The following is a 22,451-nucleotide window of genomic DNA, read 5'->3' as shown; positions in this document are numbered from 1 at the left end:
AGATTGCTTGATTCCCAAGCAGGTCTGAACCTTCCCTAACTGCACCACATCTTCACTGCCAGTCTGAAAAGTATGATCTGTCAGGGTGGCCTGCAATGAGGGTCTGAGCTGTGCTGAGAGGTAAATGGGATGCAGCAAAGGGGAGGGGGATTTCAAGGCTTCCTCTGGGGTAAAAAGGTTCAAAAAAGGTTGCTTGAAAGGAATCCTCCCATAGCCACACATAGATCAGAAGGAAAATTCACATTAAAAAGTTGAAAATAAAATATTAAAAATGTTCATATTACTAACTACCAAGATTAATAGTACAGAATGCAAATCTCCTTACAGCAACCTATGGTTAGACTTCTTTCAATAACTGATGCAATATGTGACATCAAGAGATGGGGGTGTCCATTTAGCCCTACAACCTATTGAAATTATTGATAAAACACCTTTATTTTCATCCTGTTGTATTATTCTATGTTTATCCTGCAAGCAAGAATGAGCACAATACAGAGATCAAACCTTCTCCTTAAAGCAACCCCTGGTTAGAGTTCCTTTAATGGGTGGTGCAATATGTGACATCAAGAGGTGGGGGGGTCCTTTATAGACGCTTCAGTTTCTCTAGCAAAGGAAAGCAATATATTACTGTAGGGGTGTGGATTGCACAGGAGCACATCAGCCCTAAAGGCAAGGCAATATTTGGGAGGCACCTTCTGTTCCTCGCTGCCTCTCCCAGCTATTGTCTCCATCCCCCCTCCATCCTGCCCCTGGGAAGGTGTCTGGCTGTTGTATTGCACCTGCCCTGTGCGCAGCAGCATCGTCTATCTCCCCTCTCTCCTCCCATCCACAATCCAGGAGGTGCTGCTGCTCAGCATCCAGGAGACACGCCTGGTACAGGGGACACAGCCATCCTAGCAAGCCAGCCTTGGAATTACATGACATCCATGTCTTGATGGCAGAGAAATAGAGGATATTCCCTGATCCTGTGGGAGGTTGAAGCTGAACAAAAGCAAAGGAGGAAAGCATTGTTCCCATTGCCTGGGTGAGTGATGCTCAATGGATGTCTATGATGGCCAGGAACAATCCTTGTGTCTCAATGCTTTACCATTATCTTTTAGTGGTCATACCTATCAGTTATCATTGCTCTCTTTTATGGAATGGGGTAACTCCTAATATATTTTCCAACCCTGGATGCAAATTGTAATGCATCAGGCTGCTTTATATAAATGTGTGTGCATGAATGAATCTATTTATCTGAATGCATTTCATTTTTTTGTAAATAGGCATTTTTGTTTTACCTTTATATTTACACTATGGATACATATTTGTAATCATGTAATGCAAGCACTGGCACTCATACATAAACAAATATGCATGTATATTTACATGTTAACCCTCTAGATCCACAGCTGTACATCTCTGAGCCTCCGTCTCCTTTACAGATTCCTGTTTTTCCATGCAGTAAAGGGGGATGGGTATAGGGATACAGGAGAGGAAGGGGACAAGTACATCTATAGGGATTTAGTAATTATGTTGCCCTAATGAATTAACCCCATAGGTGCCACAGGTCCTACTTATGCATCCCAGGCCTCTCCATCACACAGGAGGATCTGGGGTCTGCCATTGGGTTTGCATTTATTGCATGACTTGGTCACTCCCCCCCCCCCATTTCCCATTCCCTTCCTCCTTGACGGAATGTGCGTTCTGCTTCCAGAATGGGGGGACATGGACCATTTCTAGAAAAGACCAGTAGAGAAGATCTGCACAGCCATTGATTTTTTTTCCTATCTGTTTGTATGAGATTCTGAGTCCAGTTGTATCATAGACGCGGAAAAGCCGAATCGCTTGAAGGTCAAAAATACACATGTGTACAGTGTTGCTGTAGGGGGTGTGAATTGGATGCCTTGGGGATCAGTATTCTGTCACCATACAAAATGCGCCCCTATACCATATAAGATTTGGTAAATGGTCTGGTATTTTTTTGCAAGCTTTCTGTTATCAATTTTGCACCTGGCATCACAAGATATATTTTTTTATATGCAAAAATTTGCCTGCTGGAGCAAACCACATAAATGTTATTGCCATTTAACCAATCATATGGTAGCATCCATCTGACCTTTTGATTTTGTCTTTTTTTAGGATAGATTAAACCTTTATTTCTGTTATTCTTTTGGGACATGTTGAATGTGAGGCTGTTATATATATACATCCTAAACCTTAGCAACAAGAAGGCCATATTCTAGCTAGCAACAAGAATTCAATCTGTTTATTTGCTGCCTGAACGCTATGCCAATATAAAAAACCTTTGCAATGACATAGTCTTTGAAGATCTATGACAAGAGAAGATGTATCAAACACTTGATGGCACATTTAAATCCTGAATTTGGTAGGCCTCTGTGTAAAGATGGTGTCTGTTATTCATCCACATACGAGTTACCATTGTGCAGACTAGCCAGGGTCTCCCATTCTTTCATATTGAAGACGTTGTATGAAAAAAATAGGTCCGAGCAAACATGCTATTTTATTGTTGGAAACAATATTTCTTAAAAAAGAATCAATGACATCATAAGAGCAGGCAGAAAATCCCTAGGACAAGTGTCACATGAATTTGTCGAGCAGGGGATGATGACTAACTCTTAGTAGGATACAGGGATTGCAACTCACATCTGCGGTCTTGTGGAACTTTACCTTTTGGTATTTAGGGGGGCTATATGAATATTGTAAACTGGGCATATGGGTTTTTTTTTCTGAAAAATCACTGGTTAGTTTGGCTTTTTTTTCATAACAATCTGTTTTGCATAGATAAATACTTGAGTCCTAGAATAAATGTTTACTTACAATATAGGACTGAGCACACAGGAAGTCTGTTTAGCATTGTTTATCCATCGGATCATGCAGCAGACAGAAGGATGGTTTGAAATTACCAGCATCAACTCTCTCTACAGAAAAGCAAAAAAAACAGAGGATATATCCCTTAATATGCATTTCCACATTGGGTGGTGCCTGGTGGATTTTGACTCCTTCAGTGCTGGGGCTTAATGTATGGAGGAAAAGACCGTAATGGGGCTTTAATAATTAAGGATAGATACCAAGCCTTAGCAGAAAAACATGTCTCATATCCCATTTAGCAAAACAGAATTCGTCAAGTCAGTTACTTGGTGACATGTAAAAGCAGTAACGTATTCTTTCCAACATGTATGATTATGTAGTCATGTAGTTCTCCAGAATGACTTTTTGAGGTGTGCAGTAACCTTGTAGACTAGTCATATACAGACACGTCTTACCTAGAACCCGGACTCGCCTTTCAACTCACCATGCACTTTCAGAAGTCTTTCTAACTAGCACTTCCATAACCATCTGTAGATTCAGCCAGTGGTGGTTGTAGAAAGACTGACTTCTTTGGACTGGTGGCAAACAGAAGCATATGGGTGGTAGTAACTCCGACCTGATTATTGACATGGGGTTATTTGAAAAACTACAGATATAGTAGGTATTATGTTTTTTTTTTGTGTATCTACCTGATGAATATTCATGATCTCCTTTAAAAGGTAGTCTACCTACCACCTGCCCAAAGATGATAAAGAGGTCAACCTACTACTACAGATGAAATATCTGCACATATTACTTTGTCTTTACTACATTTTGTTTGTATCAAGTTCCTTCACCTTCACACCATCTGTAGCTTTCATTACAGATCTAATTTATGGATTGGATATTTATTTTATATTCTCAAGAATCCTATAGGAGTTTCTGAGAGGTTCATTGGCAAGAACAACCAAAGAAGCAAATCATGTTGTCAGAGTAAGACATTTGACTAGGGGCTGATTCTCCACCTATAGCTAAGCATTCACTAGGTGGACTGACCCTTTAAATTAAATCTGTTCTCAGGAAAATGTTTGTTACTAAAGTCACTGCTGTATAGCAACAGTCTTCAGTTTGTCTTGGACTTCCCCCTTTCCTTTCTTGACAATTTTCCTGTTCTTGATAAATGTAAAATAGGGACACCCACTACCGCAACCTGCAGATCAGTATTGTGTGGTTGTGTTGTGACTTTTGGTTTCAGTATGACTCCAGGTAGTCTTAAAGCCTTGGATATGCTTTTCTTTGCAAAGTGATTAGATTTCCTTACAAATGGTATGATGGGCTCCAACTCTCCTTGTTGAATTTTGCATTTATTTTATATTTTTACATAGAATGCACATCAGAAAAACTGTAACTGTGGGCAAGAACAGGAAATATGGCAGGGAGACGTCTCAGCTGGAGTATCCAAGACTTTAGAGAAGCCAAGGGTTTACCCAGGCAATTTATTCTACACTAGAATAATTGTAATTAAAATATCACTTTTGGATGTAGTGGGCCCTTAAATTATTTGTACATGTAACACCCAGTAATAGAAAAATGAAGATTCCACAAAATGCTAGCACTTGGTTTGCTAATGAGCTATTTCTTGTTTTAGTATTTACCAAACTCAAATTAATTATTTAGTGACGCTTTCCTTCATTTTTTAATGGACTCAGTAAGTAGGCTATTTCTCAAATCTTGTATTGATTATTAGACATTATAATGCAGCCTGTGGTTTGCAACATTTTTACTATTTTTCACCCTGCCTTCAGGCTTCCCTTCATCTTTTGTGCCGTCAACATTAATGTGGCTATAATTGTGTGTGAGCAGATGAAGGCTGATCACTGTATTCACTGTTAGTATTACTGTTAGTAATTTATAGCTTCTTAGGACAGCAGGGATAGCCAATTATGATTGTTTCTATCTATCTATCTATCTATCTATCTATCTATCTATCTATCTATCTATCTGTCTATCTGTCTCAATTTCTAATTTGAATGGTAGAATGGGCTACTAAAGGCAGCAAATAAAGCATCTGCTTTATTTGTAGGATTGCTTTTCAGCTTTACGAAGCTTTCCACAAGGGAAGATTCTGAGAAGATGTATATAGAGCGTTAGACATGTAAATGTTATACACCAAACACATGTAAATGTGCTGTCTGGTGTTTGACATTTAAATGCACAGCATGCATGTTTTTTGTGTTATGTGATCCATTTGGTAGTCCATTCAGTGAATAGGCTGCCCTAGTGCTGCCTTTTTTAACTTTTTTAAAAAGAAGGAACCCTTGAAAAAATGTCCAGGTCTTTAGGGAACCCCTGCTATAAACACAGCTCATGGAACATTTGCATTGTAGTCATTGGGAAGAATGCCTCTTATGTTGCTGGCCAGTGTTCAGAATGTCACCTTTACAGATAGCCAAAACAATAATTAGTGTCAGTTCAACTGACACAAATTGTTCATGGCTCATGTAACATCTTAGTAAATACAGTATAGAAGCATAGTGCAAGCCGGCCATGACTGCCATCTTTAACTGAGCTGAACATAAATCAAGTAAACACATGGATTTTAAAATAGTGGTGTACCCTTATTCCAATAAATGTTTATAAAAAAAGTCTACTGATGTTTTACTTCAGTTTGTGTACTCCATATGTGTACTTGAAATATGATCAGCTTAGTAAAAGTGGAAGTCTTGCCCTGCTACCACTTTGTGTCTGTCATTTCCTAAAGGTAGATATATATATTAGCATTACCCTTTCTCAAACAAGAGTGTTCACCCAATGTAAGTTCACTTTAATAGTACAAAATGAGCATGGGTAGAACAGGAGATGCTGGTGGTGTAGCTTATCCAAGGGAAGGAGGACAGTGATCGGTACCGGCAGGGGTCTGCAACCTGCGGCTCCGGAGCCGCATGCGGCTCTTCAGCCTCCTTGTTGTGGCTCCCTTCGGCTGCCGCGGGGAGATCTCTGATGGGGGATCCCCTTCCTCCCAAGACACTGCGGAGGAGGGGGATTCCCTATCCGGTGTTCTAATGAAAAAAATCTACCAGTGAAATAAATCTACCACGGGGCGTGTACAAATGGGTGTGTACAATGACATCCCCCTCCTTTGAACCCCAATTCCTCTGGAATGGGGAGATGTACAAAACCAAAAATGTAGGTGCAAGTGGGGGACACCTGTGACTAACACCCCCTAAAATTTAATTGTTAGGCTATCATCAGAACATAAAGAACTCTGCCCATCAAACAAATCTACCGTTACAGATTGCTGGAGGCACCTGAACCCCAATTTCTCTGGAACAGGAAGGGGGTACAGGTGAACAAAATTAGAGGTGCAAGTGGGGGACACCTGTGGCTAACACCTCCTAAAAACTCCACCCATCAAAAAACCCCTACCCTGTTACACATTGTTGGAGGCTTCTAGCACCTAAACCCCAATTTATCTGGAAACGGGGGTACAGGTGAAAAAAATTTGAGGTGCAAGTACGGGACACCTGTGGCTAACACCTCCTAAAAATTCATAAAAACTCTGCCTATCAAAAAAATTTACCCTGTTACACATTGCTGGAAGCATCTATAGGTGGTATAGGGTATAGGTGACCAAAATAGAGGTGCAAGTGGGGGACACTTATGGCTAACACCACCTACAATTGAATCGCTAAGGCATCGTCAGAAAATAAAGAACTCTGCCCATCAAAATAATCTACCCTGTTACAAATTGCTGGAGGCTTCTAGCACCTGAACCCCAATTACTCAAGATTGGGGGGTACAGGTGAACAAAATTAAAGCTGCAAATGAGGGACACCTGTGGCTAACACCCCTTAAAATTTCATCGCTAAGGCATCGTCAGAACATAAAGAACTCTGCCCATCAAAAAAATCTACCCTGTTACGTTAGAAGCCTCCAGCTAATGTAACAGGATGATACCTTAGAAGCTGGAGGCTTCTAGGGGCATAGTTCAGTGTTTAATTTATTTCAAAGTAGGCCTACACATGCACACTCGTTGTAACAGGTAAAATTAAAAAAATATTAAAACTTTTAAAAGTTTATAAACTGTTGTATGTTTTGCGGGTCCAGACTATTTTTCTTTAGTGGAAGAGGAGGCAAAATGGCTCTTTTGATAGTAAAGGTTGCTGACCCCTGGGTACCGGGGGTTCTTAACTGAATGTTCCCTTTAGAGCCACCACTAGCTGCAGGCTCAGTTGCTCCCTTTATATATATATGTAATGGTCCAATCCGCTCATCATTGCAGAGAAGCAGTCTGTCACAAGTGCCCTATTACACTCAGCTACATATTATGCCAGAAAGGAGGGGATGCATTCATTATTCTGATATGTAATTTATCTTCTATACTGCAGACTTTTCCTGTAATGTGTTTAGCCTTTGAAATATAAACTATTATAGAATTTACAAGGACAAAAGTCTGATTTTCAAATAAAAGTAACTTTGATCCAGTGAATGGTATTGAACAATAGTCATGATTTCCTACACCACTGAACAGGTTAATTCTATCAGAATATAATACTATTTAAATGGCTGTATACTGCCAGCTGTAGACATTTACATACTAGCTGTACTTGAATCCACAATTGTGATACTAGCTAAGAGATCCCAAGTATAAAGTAACCCTGGCTCGAAGAACTAATATAGAACTGTAATATCACTTACACTATCATTGGACTCCAAATATTTCAATGGGAAGGCAGTGTGACAGGGTGACGATGCAGGAGGGCACCATTTTGTGAATCACCTAGAATTATTTTAGTTCTCAATAAAAAATATTGAAAATAACTTTATTTATTACAATAATATATTAAAGTTTATATGAGGTTTCAGTGGTTGTGTTTTTTTTATATTTGGTATTGGGTTTTCTTATTTTTTATGATTTTATGCTGATTTTGAAATACCCTATTAATTAAATTTAAATTGAAGCATACAGATCAGTGGATTACAAATGTCTTATACACTAAATACACTGATGAGCATCAGCACAGTACATGTGGTAAAGGGGAATTAAAGGACACATTATGCATTGTGATCAGTGCTACAATATTTTATATATGAACACATATTTTCTTTTCTATATTTATTATGTATACAAACTGTTTTACTAACAAACATTTAATACTGGGTGTATTATAGCTTTAAATAGCAGAAGATTTTTGCCTTCAGACTGTCTTTTGCTGATTAAAACCCAGAAAACAGGTGACATGGTGCATAAAGCTTACCTGCTTTTGTTTTATTATTTATCATAGAAGAACCAAATTGATATCCTATTTAGTTTTTTTTTCAAAAGTAGTTGAAAATTAAGCCAGTTTGACAAAATTTTGATTATTTAGGTTTACAGTAGCAAAGAGCCCACTTTATCCAAGAACCTTACCTTTATTTGCAGATAGCTGTTTTTAAATAACCCTTAGATTACCTTTTGCTCACCTGCAGTGAGTGGCTATGGGTGAGTTACTATACATCACCATGTATACGAAATGGATGCAGAGGTGGTGCCCCATACAAACTAATTAGAAGCTAGGTGTTTCCATTTTATTCAATCACTTGAAGATAACCCATCAATAATGCAGGCAAAGCTAAATAATAATTAAGATAGAAATAAACCATGTTGCTAATATAAATTAGTGTAATCCTACACTTATGTTTTCATATTTTTTATTTTTTCTCGTATGTTTTCATATCTTATGGACTGCAAAGTTTAAAAATAAAGGGTCTTAAAGGGGGGGTTGTACGTCACTCTACCTGTAATTGGAAAACTTTTGGCAAAGAGTTAGGAAATATGGCGGTGGGCAACAGAGAATACATGAAAGTATACCATGTTCATTACGTATCACTTCTTATTTTTTTATTAATACAATGTTTATTAATACAATTGTTAATACAATGCTCACTTCCTCATTATAATAATCCTCATTATTACAGATCACCCTGTTCTATACATTTTACTGTTTAATTTTATTTCACTTACACATTTTATAATACAGTTACAATGTCTTTCTTTAGCTATGATTACATTGTTGCAGACAACTAACCTTTAAATGCAAAAATTATATATAATGGCAAATACCTACAAGATATTGGCAATTACTTAGAGGACATTTAAACTTACTAAATTGTTTTGGCCAGCAAGAAGCTACATTATTGAAGCATGTGAATGTTTTGTTTAGCGAACCTGCTGAAAAGAGATACCACCAGCAAACAGGATGATCAGTCTTAAATCAACCTAAATTATCCAAAAACTTTGCCTCCCCGTCATGCAAGAAAAAAAAAATGTGGTAAAAATTTGATTTTCAAAGAATACCCAATTACGTACACTAAAATGTAAAAAAAAAGAATAGTTTTTAAATTCACGTGATGGATGCTGAAGATAGCAAAGGTCCACTCATTCACTAAGTAAATTGTCTCCGGCAGAGTGATATTTCACTTTGCTATGTGAACAGCCTAAACAACCTTAGTAATTCATCCTATTGGGTCTGATTTATTAAAGCTGTCCTAGACTGGAGAGATGGACTGTCATGGGAAAACCATTCTTAAAGCATTCTTATTTGGCAAATGTTTTCAATCCTTGACCAAATTTATTCCAGGTTAGCCAGATCGCCCTAGTTCTTCCATGATAGTCTGTCTTCCCTAGTCTTGGAAAGCTTTGATAAATCACACAGAGACATGGCTTAGTCGTTACTGCATCTACTCTGACTTCTGAGGGCCATTTCCGACCAGTGGTGAGCCACAGCGTTCTGCCATGGGCTCAACCTCAGTCCCAACCTCTTCTATGCAAGTGAATGGGAAAGGTTGGGAGTCTTTTTTTTGTATGTGGCTGCAGCTGCCGCAGATTGAGCTGCAAGATTGTGGTTTGCGGCCACAAAATTGCTGTTTAAAATTTGTTCAGTGCATTTTGCCGTTTCTGGCCACACAGCAACAGTTTGTTTTGTATCTGGGAGCGGAAATCCACAGTTTTACACCGGGGGTCTGAAATGTTCATAACATGTCTAAATATGGCTTTTTTATTTTTTTAGTAAAAGGTGACTTACTAAATGTACAGCACATGGCTGTAGACAATATAATGTAGATGCAAAAAAGTCTAATTTTAATGTTAATGTTATTATTTGCCACAATAATGGAAAGTTTTCAAAAGGTACTTTCTCAGTTCATTATCATGCATAACACCACTATATCTTTTTTTTTCCCTTCAATTCCCTTCTATTCCCCTGCAATATTGAAAGTCTTTAAAAAATAGGCTTTGACTTAGAAGGCTCAAAATTACTGAATGCTGCTGTCATGGCACTGGATGAACGTTAGGCTGCCTGCACACCTGGTCATGTGTCCTATTTGGTAGCCCTGGTGGCCCATATGCTGGGCACTGAGGTCACCCATTGAGGCGGCCTGATGTTCTAAAACGACCAATGTCCTGGGCTGGCAGGCTTTGTTTTTAGTATCCAAGGCTGTTTTTAGCATTTATCAAGACACACTCCTTGTCTCTGACCCTTATATAATTATATTCATAAAATATTAAACCAAAATGCACTTTCTAAAGTATGATGAATGTTTTTAAATACAGTGCCAACACCTCCTACCATTCTGCAGCCTGCCGAGAAGACAGCTGAATGTTACTTGATCTACAGCAAGGCTAACTACATCATTAGGCAGGCCCTATACCATCCCCCTCAGTTTTGTGTCTGGTTTTACCCACAAGGCCCTAAAGAAGACCAAACAAGGAAAACAGTACACTAGTTTTTTGTGCATTCCTAATTGTCTTGCTGCACTTGGCATAGGCCAATGGATGTCCCAAATATGGAAATCTCACTATGTACAATTTTAGTTTCACTGAAGGGTAGAATTATTGTATAACATTTATTATCCACATTGTTATGTTTGGTTTCTACCTATACATCCATGATGTAACACATTGTCCAGGACTGGTAAGGAAGCTATTGCAGGGCTAAGCTAACCCAAAATGATTGTTTGACCTTCAAGGTAAAATCTGCTTCATTTTACGGTTGATGGTATACATATCACTGGCAATCACTGCACGTGATAAAATTGATGTCGGGGGGATGGGCTTGTACTCAGAAAACATATTTGCCAGCTTCTGACATCAAAGCATTTCATAAACTGTCATATGACATACATTTTTCTTACTTTGCAGAGACCTACTTAAAACAGCTCAGCATGTAAATAAATAATGCATACAGAGTGATTATAAAATGTAAATTGGGTGCTATGTAAGCCTTAAGCTGTAAACAACAACAACAACAACAACAAAAATCTAATGATTTCAATTTAACTACAAGCTAAGGATATTAGCTAGATGAATGAATTTTGCTTTTTAGGGGACGGCTCACTTTTAGAAGGATTGAGTTTGCATGTTTTCTACATTATCTTGCATTACCAGATGAATATAGATGTGTCACCAACACACATGGGTAAAGAAAAATCTGCTCATCCATTTTTATTGTTGGAGCACCAGGGCCTGATGGTATCTTCATCTCAGCTCAGCTCTTTCTCAAGTCTAAATGTTCCAGCATTGCAAAAGTCATGCTCTTTCGATCAGGGCCCTGTACAGAAATACCCTTGCCAACCCCCCCTCTGATGGTAGCCCTGAGTCAATGGGCCTGATTTATTAAAGCTTTCCAAGACTGGAGAAGATAGACTGTCATTGGATAACTTGGGAAAGTTGGGAAATGTCTGCAACAAGATTTTGTTGCATGGATTCCAATTACCAGATGCATGGCTAGCCTATCTGCATTCCTCTGTAGTAAATTTGGATCCTACACTGGTTTTAGGGTGACTTCTATGGATGTATTTAGGATCAGCCTGGTGGTTGAAAAGGCTGACAATCTCAGTAAGAAATAGCAAGTTTTTTCAACATGCTTGAATGTTTATCACAAAGAAACATCATAAGTGGAAACTACAGGACTGGCCAGCACAAACTGAAATGTAATATTTTGTAGATGATATAAAAGGTGATCTTTTGAAGTGTCATTGCTTCAGTTTCTATTGCTTTTACTGTCTGTGGCTATTACAAGATAGTTCCCACTCTACTTTTCTCAAACTTGCATTGTAGATAGTGTCACAGAATTAGGAACAACCAAGATTGTAAGGTGAGCAGATCTAGAAACTCTGGACTTCTGGAGTCACCAGAAGATTAAAGAAGGCATCAGTTGGTTATGCACATTACATTTCATCTGTATTACTAAGATATTATCTCTGAACACCATAAAAAGAGCTTCCTGACAATTTTTGACTCTGGAAAGTAATTTTCACAGCTAATTTGTACAGCTTTAGGGACCCCGAAGTAAAAATATTTCCTTTACTCAAGCTGGTGGCATGATGACCAATCCCATGTGTATATTGACATTAAAAGTCTGGTTTCAAGTTTAACAGAAGTATCTATTGTGGTTCAACAGTCTATCAATAAATATCTAAGTATCTATTATATTGCACATACTGTATATGGTAAAGATTGGCCACCCCAGCTTGAACACCATGGTCTTTGTGTCTATTGCTTGATCTAGTTTCACTTGTGATTAGACAGTTCCTATACGGAATTGCAATGTATGCGCAATTATCCTTGCAAGAATAATGTCATGAAATAATTTTGCTTAGGATTATAAGGGAAAGGGACATACGCAATATTGGGGAAAAGATTTTTCTAAGTTTCCTGTTCCCTTTCCCTATTAGGAAAATCCTCATCCTACATGAACACTTCCTTGAAACGGTTTGGTACAGTTTGGTCTTGAAAAGAAACACTGTGCAAACAGCTAAATACACAGATAAAATACCTAATTTTCAGCTGTCAAAGCATTTGTATTTCTGTTCATCTAGTCCGGAAACTTTCACAGCCCACCAGCACAGCAATGTTAGTGACACCACTTACAGCTAAGGTCTATAGTAGTGTCCTTTCCTAAGCCCCAACCTGGACATGGCTGACTGGACATTTAAAGCATTATTAGCATTATGCTAATACATAAATTCTTCTGCTAACTCTGTTCTTCTATCAGAGTTCTCTTTGGAAATATATGTTCATTCAGCGCTTATGAGGGGCTCCTGCAGTCTTGCAAAACCCCATTTGCTCTAACTAAACCTTTACCAGCTTTACTGATCTTTTCTATTGTGTCACCAAGGGTAATATATATATATATATATATATATATATATGTAGAATATACATAACATAAATCAAGTATATGAAAAGGGCTTTAGTTTTCCAATGAAGATCATAGCTGAATGGGCCATGTATAGCAGAGAAGGTGGTTACTGGTTGTTTTTCATGATTTCAGCAAATACTTGTTTATTTGCTTTTTGTTTTGTTTTAGGTTCCCTTTTTCCAGTTTCATGTTGCATGCTATATTTGACATTAAGGAAAGGTACGGAAATAGCTGCATCCTAAGTTTAGCAATACACGCTCTGTATCTCCTGATTCCCAGCTTTGCCTTATAACGGCTGCCTACTGTAGATTTGCCTGACATATATGTGTTGCTATGACAACCCAGGGTGTTCTCGGCCTATTTGTCAGCTTCCTCACCACTGTGTCATTGTGCAGAGACTGCTAATTCTCTTATGGCAGTTCCTGAATGTACCATGTACACAAACTGGGAGGAGGCAGGGAATGGTGCACTGAACCTTATTTACCTGCCTTTTATTTATTATTAGTCTATTTTTGGTCTGTTAAGTCTTCCTTTCAGCTGTACACACAGTAGTAGATAGGTTGCAGGGATTGTTTTGGTTTGGGAAGAAAGTGTAAATATGTTCTCGTACAAGTTAACTTAGGTTGAATAGATTTTGGGCCTCAGGCATAAAACACACACACACACATACATATATATATATATATATATATATATATATATACATATACACATCCAATTCAACAATATGTTAGCTTGCACACATCAGAAAGACCAATGTTTGCAACAAGGGTGTAGCTAGAAATCAGCAGATCCATCATAATCAGAGAAAATAATGGTGATTGTTGGTACTTCGGTGCTTCTGCAGGCAGTCAGCTGTCCCGAGGCCCTACAGTGATTGTTACTCACCTGTATAAACACTAAGGGCCATTTTAGACCATGCAGATTTGCCATAAATGTAGGGAAAACCAAGACTGTAAGGTAGATGGGAGCAGATCTAGCCACTCTATATCTCATCTTTTATCTGGAGCCACCAAAAGATTAATGAAATAACCAGTTGACTAAACACACCAGATATTAGTAAAGGAGTGGCGATTGCCAGTGCTTCTGCAGGTGCTGGGCTGTCCCCAGGACCCCCCATGAGCCCTACAGTGATTGTTACACACCTCCACACACACACACTAAGGGCCATTTTAGACCCATGGTAAGACAACAATCTGCTGTAGGCTTAGCCGCAGTCCCAACTACGTGCACAGGAATGGCCAAGTGCACAGTTTTCTACTCCAGGTGATAATAAAACATATATGACATATATAACATATATGACATTCACCAAATCCAAGTGGAAGGGCAAGCAGAGGTGGCGAGGGCAGAGAGGGTGCAGTTTGTAGATAATCGGACCTAACGGTGCCTGAACAGTATAAACATATTCTCACTAGCTCACTAATTATTTTTTTTGTACCACTTAAAAATAGGGTAAATTAAGGGGAGAAAGAAGCAAGAGGTGATTGTAAAGCAGTAGGATGGATAGGTGACTGGCTGTAAAATAGAGGAAAAACAGAATCTGATTTTGGTTGGGGAGAAGAAAGCCAAAGTAAGAATCTGATCATAAACTGGGAGAGAAGCACAAAACATGTCCAGTGCTACACTGCATTAATGACTGGATTAATCCATTATTTACCAAATATAGAATCATAGTAAACCCTTGCAAACACGGGGGGGGACCTGCAAACTCCATGCAGATAGTGTCCTGGACAAGATTCAAACCTGGGACCTAGCGCTGCAAAGGCCAAAGTGCTAATAAAAGAGCTGTCTGAGAATGTAATGTAGATAGTGGAGAAAACCCTTTCTCTGAGAGATTAGCAGATGATCCTTCTTTGGAGAGAATGGATGCTATTTACATACATACCATTGTTAGGATATCTGAAGTTTTTAGGTTGGGGCTTTGCAAAGCAAAACAGGCCTGGTGGTATACTGGTATATTTAATAAATTAGGCTTATTCATTGGCTAACATCCCTCTCTCCCTCTAGGAAGGAAACCTAGGTGATGAAAAGTGTGGTGTGTCTACTTATTGCTGACCAGTGGGAAAGTTCTCATTTACATAGGGTTTAGTACAGAAATAATCTTTTGTATTGGTTGCCAGTGAAAAGTGAGCTCACATGAGGATTGTAGGATAATAAATATCTAATATATGGTAGTATAATCAGGATACCCACACAATATACACTTGAAAGTCATTGTATTAGATGTGCATATACAATAACAATACAGTCATTTGTTCTATCCACATAAACCAAAACAAAAGACTGTACTCCATATCCATTAGCAAGCTAATAGACAATAGTAACACTTAACCATGACATTATACTCTTTGAAAGATGTGCAACAAAACGCAATATCACAGCAGTGGATGCAATGGAAAGCATATAGTAATATGCAACCCAGGTGGAAAAAGTGGAAGTTCAAACTAAGGAAATGAGTTTCCTTCCCTCTACCAACACCACTGGCTCTGTTGAGTAACATTGGCATTATATGTATGCATGCATCAACAGCTGGGGGATCACTCCACTGAATAGTCCCTGAACACTCCGGTGGTGAAAGGTACCCATGATCTTGGTGAGGATATAGCTATCAGTAAGCTTAACCAAATAAAAAACTGCTGCAGTGGAAAAGGGTTATCTTTTAATGTATTGGGGGTCTTCAAACTAGATAGCCACTTGGCAGAATAGTTGTTCAAAGATCTAGAAGTCTGCTTAATAAGGAGAATGTAATTATTTTTAGCACTTGGCAGTTTTAACAAAGATAAGTATAAAAAAAATACTCAGTAAAATACAAAAGAAAATGATCATCCCATTAGAGATTTAGGGATTAGTTGGCTAATATGTGCAAGTGAAGGTCAAAACAGAATTTATCAATGTATCCTGTAAGGTCTTTTTTGCCTTTTATTCAGTGCTTCCATGTCCTTTTAGATATGTAGAATTGAAGAATATTCCTTTCTTTTTTTGTTTCTTCTGATAAGTGAAAACTTACTGTATATGTGCTGCTGTGCATTGTACATCAACATTGCAATATGTTGTCAAATCCCACTGTGGTGCTTTTTTTCTTTTTCTGTTTTTTCTTTTTTAAACAGACCTTCCCTACAACTGGAAGGACCATTGTTGTGTCCACTACTTCTGCAAGATATCACAAAATATAAGATCAAATGGCAATATCAGTTCCTGGCTAGTGACATTACTCCTCTCTTTTGGGAATTAAAAATTATGCGAGAATGGTTTATTCTCAAGGGATTTTGAGTGCCTGGGAGGCAGTGGTGATGTTAACAAATCGCCAGGCCAGATGTAAATAATGTTATTTTATATTTTGCAAAATCAATGCAGTGGAGAGGGGAAGGGGTGTTGGCAGAGCATATAAAGGTATATTATTTTTTCAGTACACATCTATTCAGTCCAATGGTGAGAACCTACCCTTACTATTCTATTGCTTGATTATAGGTCTGTTAACTGTCACAGACCTTTAACTGATAACGTAGAGTAGTTTAAAGCTGCAAATGCCAAAAAAAGAAAACAAAAAAAAACAATTAATTGATTTAAAAATTGTATTAAGATTTATCAAGATGACTAATAAACTAATTTTTACTCCTATGCATTGCTCTATAAAAATATAGGAATCCACTTGATGGAGAAGTGATCCAGTTAGCAGTAATACACATGTATCATAGACCTCAAACTAGGTTATGGAAAATAGAAAATCATGTAATTGTTGCCTCCCTGTAACTATGTGGAGGATTCCCCACGTCAGACAGCCCCCAGGGAATCAACAAGACTCACATTTCATAAATGATCGCAGTGCTTGGCAGACTGAAGTCAACCATTATAAGGTATTGTAATGATGTAATATTTTCATACACTTAGGGAAACACTGTATGGTGGCCAGTGAAGTATTGCAACTGTTTAACTGAAGGTAAAACCTTGAGATCCTCACTGTGCAGTCCACTCTTGACTTTATTCTCCATTTGATGCTCATTTCTTGCTACCAGCCCTAAACCACATTTTCCTATTTTGAATACAGCAGGAAGTATTGTAAAAGTTTAGGTAAATCTCACATTTGACAGTGCCCACCAGAACAGATGTTCCAATTTCAAGATTTGTACTTCTTTTTAGGAACAACTGCACAGTTTTAAAAATAGATACATGTTTGGCTAGCATAGATTCCCAAAGCATCTGATTTCCTTTAGGAGATTTTCAGATCTGCCTGCAGCAATACATGCAATGCTGTGCCCATGTTCCCCCAGATAACTTTAGAGCTCTTAACTAAAGCAGCAAGAAAGAGCATTTCTCATTGGTCCCACTGAATAATTCAAAAACCAGTACATGCATTGGGGAACAAGATAGAAATCTCATTCTAGTTTAATAGTTGATGAATTCATTGTGCTATACTACAATCTAAAAGCTTTACGAAAGTGGTTACATTGTCATTTCAGGCCCCTATACTTTGAAATCACTGAGGGTTCTGAAAGGATGGGGGTTTCACAATAATTTTAATAAACCAAAGACAGTAAAGGTAATGTAGGTTGGATGGTATTGTAATGGATTCTTCAAATGCAGGTTTGTTCTTTTCAGCACTTCTTCCTATTTCCAGTTCCAGAGCTACACGCAGCTACATACATTGTGCACTTTGCTTTGGGCAGGGGTTTATCAGAAAAAAAACTGCATTTTAGCAGTTCTAGCAATTAAGTTTTGCATGGTACTGTATGTCTGTAGACCATTGGTTCTCAAACTTATTCTGTTGTCCCACCTTTGCATGCTGTTGAAAATTCAAACCCCAACCCTCCACCTGTCCATCAATATATATGTAAATAAACAAAACATAAACTCCATGCATTGTCAATAGTTCAAGGAGCTTGAATGCAGGCACGTGGATTCAGAAAATGTACTATCCCCAACGGATTTAGGGTCCTGTTCCTATATATGCTTGAGAGTAACAAATCTGTCATTGTGGCCAAATCTTCATTAGAACACCATGTTCCAAAAGAGCATGGGCTTACCTAAAATGACCAGTGGAGTCTACAGCTGCAGACACCTTGTTCTATGCTGTGGCTTATGCTTTCTCCTTCCCCTTGGTGCCACACACTAGTGGACTATGACACTCCCCATGGCCACCACCCTACTAAAATAATTTGTAACACTGCATTCCATTTTTCCAGTAGTGGTTCTTCCCTACTTAACCATGCAACCATTAGGACACTTGATTTGGATTCACTGGCCAGAAAAAAAAAAATGTCTACCTACGTGCACTCTTGAGTGCAGTCATGGTACCTCCCAGGAAAAGGAACACGTGCCACACTTTCAGAATCACCCCTATAAACTGTGAAAGTGTAAGGTATTTGTCCACTAGTTGAAGAACCATTTTGTTTTTTTGCCAGCCATTTCAGATTTGTATTATTTTTTATATAGACTATGCTACAAAGTATGACAGCTTCCCCAAGAAACTACAAACTGTGGAATATTATGTACAAATCAGTAACTGACATATATCTTGTGACATGATAGTTCCTTTATGTCCGAAACAACTTTTAATATGCTGATAATATGTTTCTATCTTTTTAGATTTTTTTTGAAAACCCACAAAGGTTAGATGAAGTTGGTGATGTTTTCAGAAGAAGATATTTAAAATGTAATTTAATTGTTTTTTTTGTCTAGCCAAAATGTAACCATTGGATTTGTTGTCTTAAACTGTCAGGTATCCTGTAATGCCCATCTGGGTGGTAGTAGACAACAGGGAAAAAAAAGAAAAAGATTGGATTTAATTGTTTAACACATATGTTCTAGTAAGAGGTCAGTGTATTATCAGAGACCCAGTCCCAACTAAGATAATCTTGTGTTGATTACCTGGCAAAGGTTATTGTGTAGGTACAAATCTGGTCTGTTGGTTAAACTGGTCCAAAGCCAACCATGTGGAGTTGGAGATTCCTGCCCATGCAGAAATAGTTGGGCAAGCTTTGGCACTACTAGCAGTTTGCTGGTGGGTTAAATTCAAATAAATGGTGCTGTATATAATTACACACATCCCCAAAATCCCTACACTTTATATGTAAGACCGTTTTTATTCATAACACTTTTAAAGCACTTTTTGGAGAAGAATCTATCATTTATTATTATTTAATATTTTTTTGGTAATTTAGTACAAAGGTATTTTTTTGGCAAGAAAAAAAAAACTAATTGAATATGGTTGTTGTTAGTAAATTGATGGAATTGTGTTATGCTAATAAACAGTTATTTAGTGGTTATATTTGGTGCTTGGAATTTACTTGTGTGAACACAGTTTTTGCTTAGTGAAAAGTGGAACGAACATCCATTTATAAATAGGCCTGTGACTCATATAATGGAAATGTTTCAGCATTACAAGCAGCTTCAGCAAGTTAAACATTAAAGATGGAAAACTTACACTAATCTGACCGTATGCAGGAAAATCAGATTACTTGAAATTATTGTTTAGATACATATCTGGCACAGATTTTCTCCTTGATCCTGACATCCTCTGTGTGGAATAGGAGAATGAAATACTCACATTTATGAAGTGAAATACACTTGGCTATCTTCAAGATATCTATTACTGCTCTAAGGCTGATAAGAATAATCATAAGAAGTAGGGGGAAAAAAGGAAAAAGTCTCTTGCTATCCCTGATTATTGATGGCTGCCAACCCCCGGTTGATCGGAAAAAGCAATGACTACTCAACAGTGCCAATCCTATTTATGCTTGATTTGCACTCCATAAGGTTGAGATTGTTACACTGTGCTGACCCTGCTCCCTTTCGTATTTAAACTGGTGATCCTGGAACATACCTTCTAGTGAAACTGCAGGTTCTTACTCATAGAAAACCTACAGAAAAATTCTAGTACTATTTCTTGCAGCTGACAATGAGATTATAACCTGCCTTGGAAGTTATAACATGATTATTGATGCAAGAAGAGGAAAGAAAGAAAGTTATATAGCTATGGTTTCAGAAAGTACACGTCTAATGACCATGCAAGATGCTCTGTGTAATAGCAAATATTAAATCACCTAGACACGCAATGTTTCATTTTAGATCAGTGTCACGGACCATTTCCGAATATACTTATAAATTAAAAGGAAGAATATCAACTCCAACCTTAAAAGTCACCTAACAGTAAAAATAGTCTGTGTTTTCCGGATGGCTGCCAACTATCCAATTTTATTACTGTTTTGTATCTCTGCAGAGCCATTAAGGTTATTCACAAACTAATTGTGTTCTTGTTCTTAATGTTAAGTAGTACAGATGGAGTCTATAAATATCAGGTATTAAATAAGTTTTCTGGCCAGTAGTGTAATGTAACTACTGTATCTGACTCCACCTTGAACAGATAACATGGAATATTGAAAAGACTTGCCTACAGCAGTCTATCCAGGGATTCACATCTGTCAGCCAAGTGTAGGAAAATGAAAATGCAGTAGGTACTTATTACAAGTTGGAATGACTTACTGATAGCCTACTTTCAAGGATCCAATCTCTGCCCCCCCCCCCCCCCCCCCTAACTCCTGCTGCAACAGTCCATCCTAAATGAGCTTCTGTATTAGATAGTTAATGTTTTTCCCCCTCCTTACAATTTTGGACCACCCTGATGTTTGGTAGCTTGAGGCCAAGAACTTCAACATGGGGAGGGTGGAGTGGAGATGTAGCAAATGGGTGCTGATGATTAAGTTAGCTGTGTTCCTGTAATACAATGTCTTGGTATTGTGTGCCTACTCCCAATAGTAATAAATACATAAAGTACATATTAGGTTACCTAGGACCAAAAAGAAGGGATTCCATGGTCACCAACAATACCAATCATAACCTAAAACAACAATATTTATTTTACACAATTTTAAAAGAAAGTTAGTCTAACAATCATAACAAAAGATAATGCATTGCTTATCAATAAAATCATGCTATTAAATATCAACATATGTGTGTTAACATGCTCACTTATGCAATTTGCCTTCCAAGGTTCCCAGGTATATAGGTGCTGAGTGTTGGGTATGTGGTGGATGGACTATTATGTGGCACTATCAATTTGCTTATTTCTATTTAGGAACATAAAAAAAAGACACATTGGAAAGATGTGGGCCCATTCACCAACACCAACCATCTTCTTGAAAGGCCCATCTTATTCTTTGTGATAGCTAGAGATGTTAGACAGGTCTAGTAATATTGTGTTGTATGCTAACAATGGCAGAAGCCAGGGTCGCATGTAACGTGTCCCCCAGCTGTGAGCTAGTTAACAGTTCCCTAGGAGCTGTGTCCTAGTTACATCCAACCCTAACAATGTACTTGTCCTAATTCTTTGTTTCATATACACTTGTCAAGAAAATAAGTCATGTTATATAGTGCAGTGGTCATTTGCAAATCAGTAAATTGCCTCTTTTTAACACACTGTTCGAAGAGTTAGAAAGTGCAAATACAAGGAATATGGCTAGGAGTTGCTATTGTGTGCAAGCAGAAGATTGTTACTAACAAATACTGTGCTATGTTTATGGATTATGAAAGAACATTATCCAACTATGTCACAGTTTCAAACGTGTCAACTCTTGGCAATCTACCTATACTGTTTTGTGGTAAGGACACATTATACAGGTGTCCCATAGATGTTGACCGATTGATCTTTCATGGTCATTTCCAATGACAGATGAATGATGTTGAATGTTGTTTTCAACATATGCTATTTGCTGTTCTGTTTGATGAAGAGGTGAGGACAAGCGACACCCCACTGTGCTCCCCACTATAGAAGTGAACATGGGATGTCACTGATCGTTTATCCATCAGTCCGCCATGATGGTTTAAAGAATGGCATAGGGAGACCTGGTGACAATTTAAGGATGTATGTATGAAGCTTAAAGAGGAAGTAAACCCAAAACCAAAAAAAATCCCACTTACCTTTAATCCTGTAGAGCAATCGATCCATCAGGAGGTTTCTTTCATCGTGTCCCACGTCGTCCCAGTATTCGTGTTCGGGGCAGCGCGCCAGGCGTCGCCATCTTCTCCTCTTTTTCCAGGTTCTTCTTCTTACGTCCCCCGATGCAGGTGTGAGATCGAGTGACGTAGATTGTGAAAAAAACTTTTTTCACTTTTAATGAAAGAGCTTCAAGAGCAGCCAAGAGCCTCCCGGGATGCGTGACGTACAGTAGGTATCCCGGGAGGTTCAGCGCCCCCATTCATTCTTGATCGCCTAGGCAGGAATTAAGGGGGCGGTGCTGTGCAGCTGAAAGCGGTGACCCCGAGCCACACTCGGGGTAGCTCGAAACATTAAAAATATAGACTCAAAACATTAATTAAAGAGCTGCATCCTCTTTCTTCTATCTGTCCTCTGGCGAGTGCGCTGATGTTCCCACAGGAGAGTGGAAGGAGCGTGGCGGGAATTGCAAATTATTTTGTATTGGATATATGCTACTGTACAGTTATATTACAGGTTTCAGTATTTTTATGCACCCCCGTTTTTCA

At 38.2% G+C, this 22,451-nt stretch overlaps 1 protein-coding gene across 1 annotated transcript in view; it reads left to right on the top strand.

Annotated features, from left to right (window-relative positions):
* The first annotated feature begins 667 nt into the window (after window positions 1–667).
* The window catches only part of LOC140335562 (sodium channel protein type 2 subunit alpha-like), a 142,326-nt gene continuing 120,542 nt past the window's right edge, over window positions 668–22,451 (top strand). Inside the window, exon 1 of the mRNA XM_072418283.1 lies at window positions 668–1,024. The gene's annotated coding sequence lies outside the window, so the exon portion shown is untranslated. The remainder of the gene's footprint in view (window positions 1,025–22,451) is intronic.

Source organism: Pyxicephalus adspersus, chromosome 7 (genome assembly GCF_032062135.1).
Source record: "Pyxicephalus adspersus chromosome 7, UCB_Pads_2.0, whole genome shotgun sequence".
NCBI classification, from domain to species: Eukaryota; Metazoa; Chordata; class Amphibia; order Anura; family Pyxicephalidae; genus Pyxicephalus; species Pyxicephalus adspersus.
Note: the sequence above shows the minus strand (reverse complement) of the source record. Positions and strands in the feature narration are given on the sequence as shown.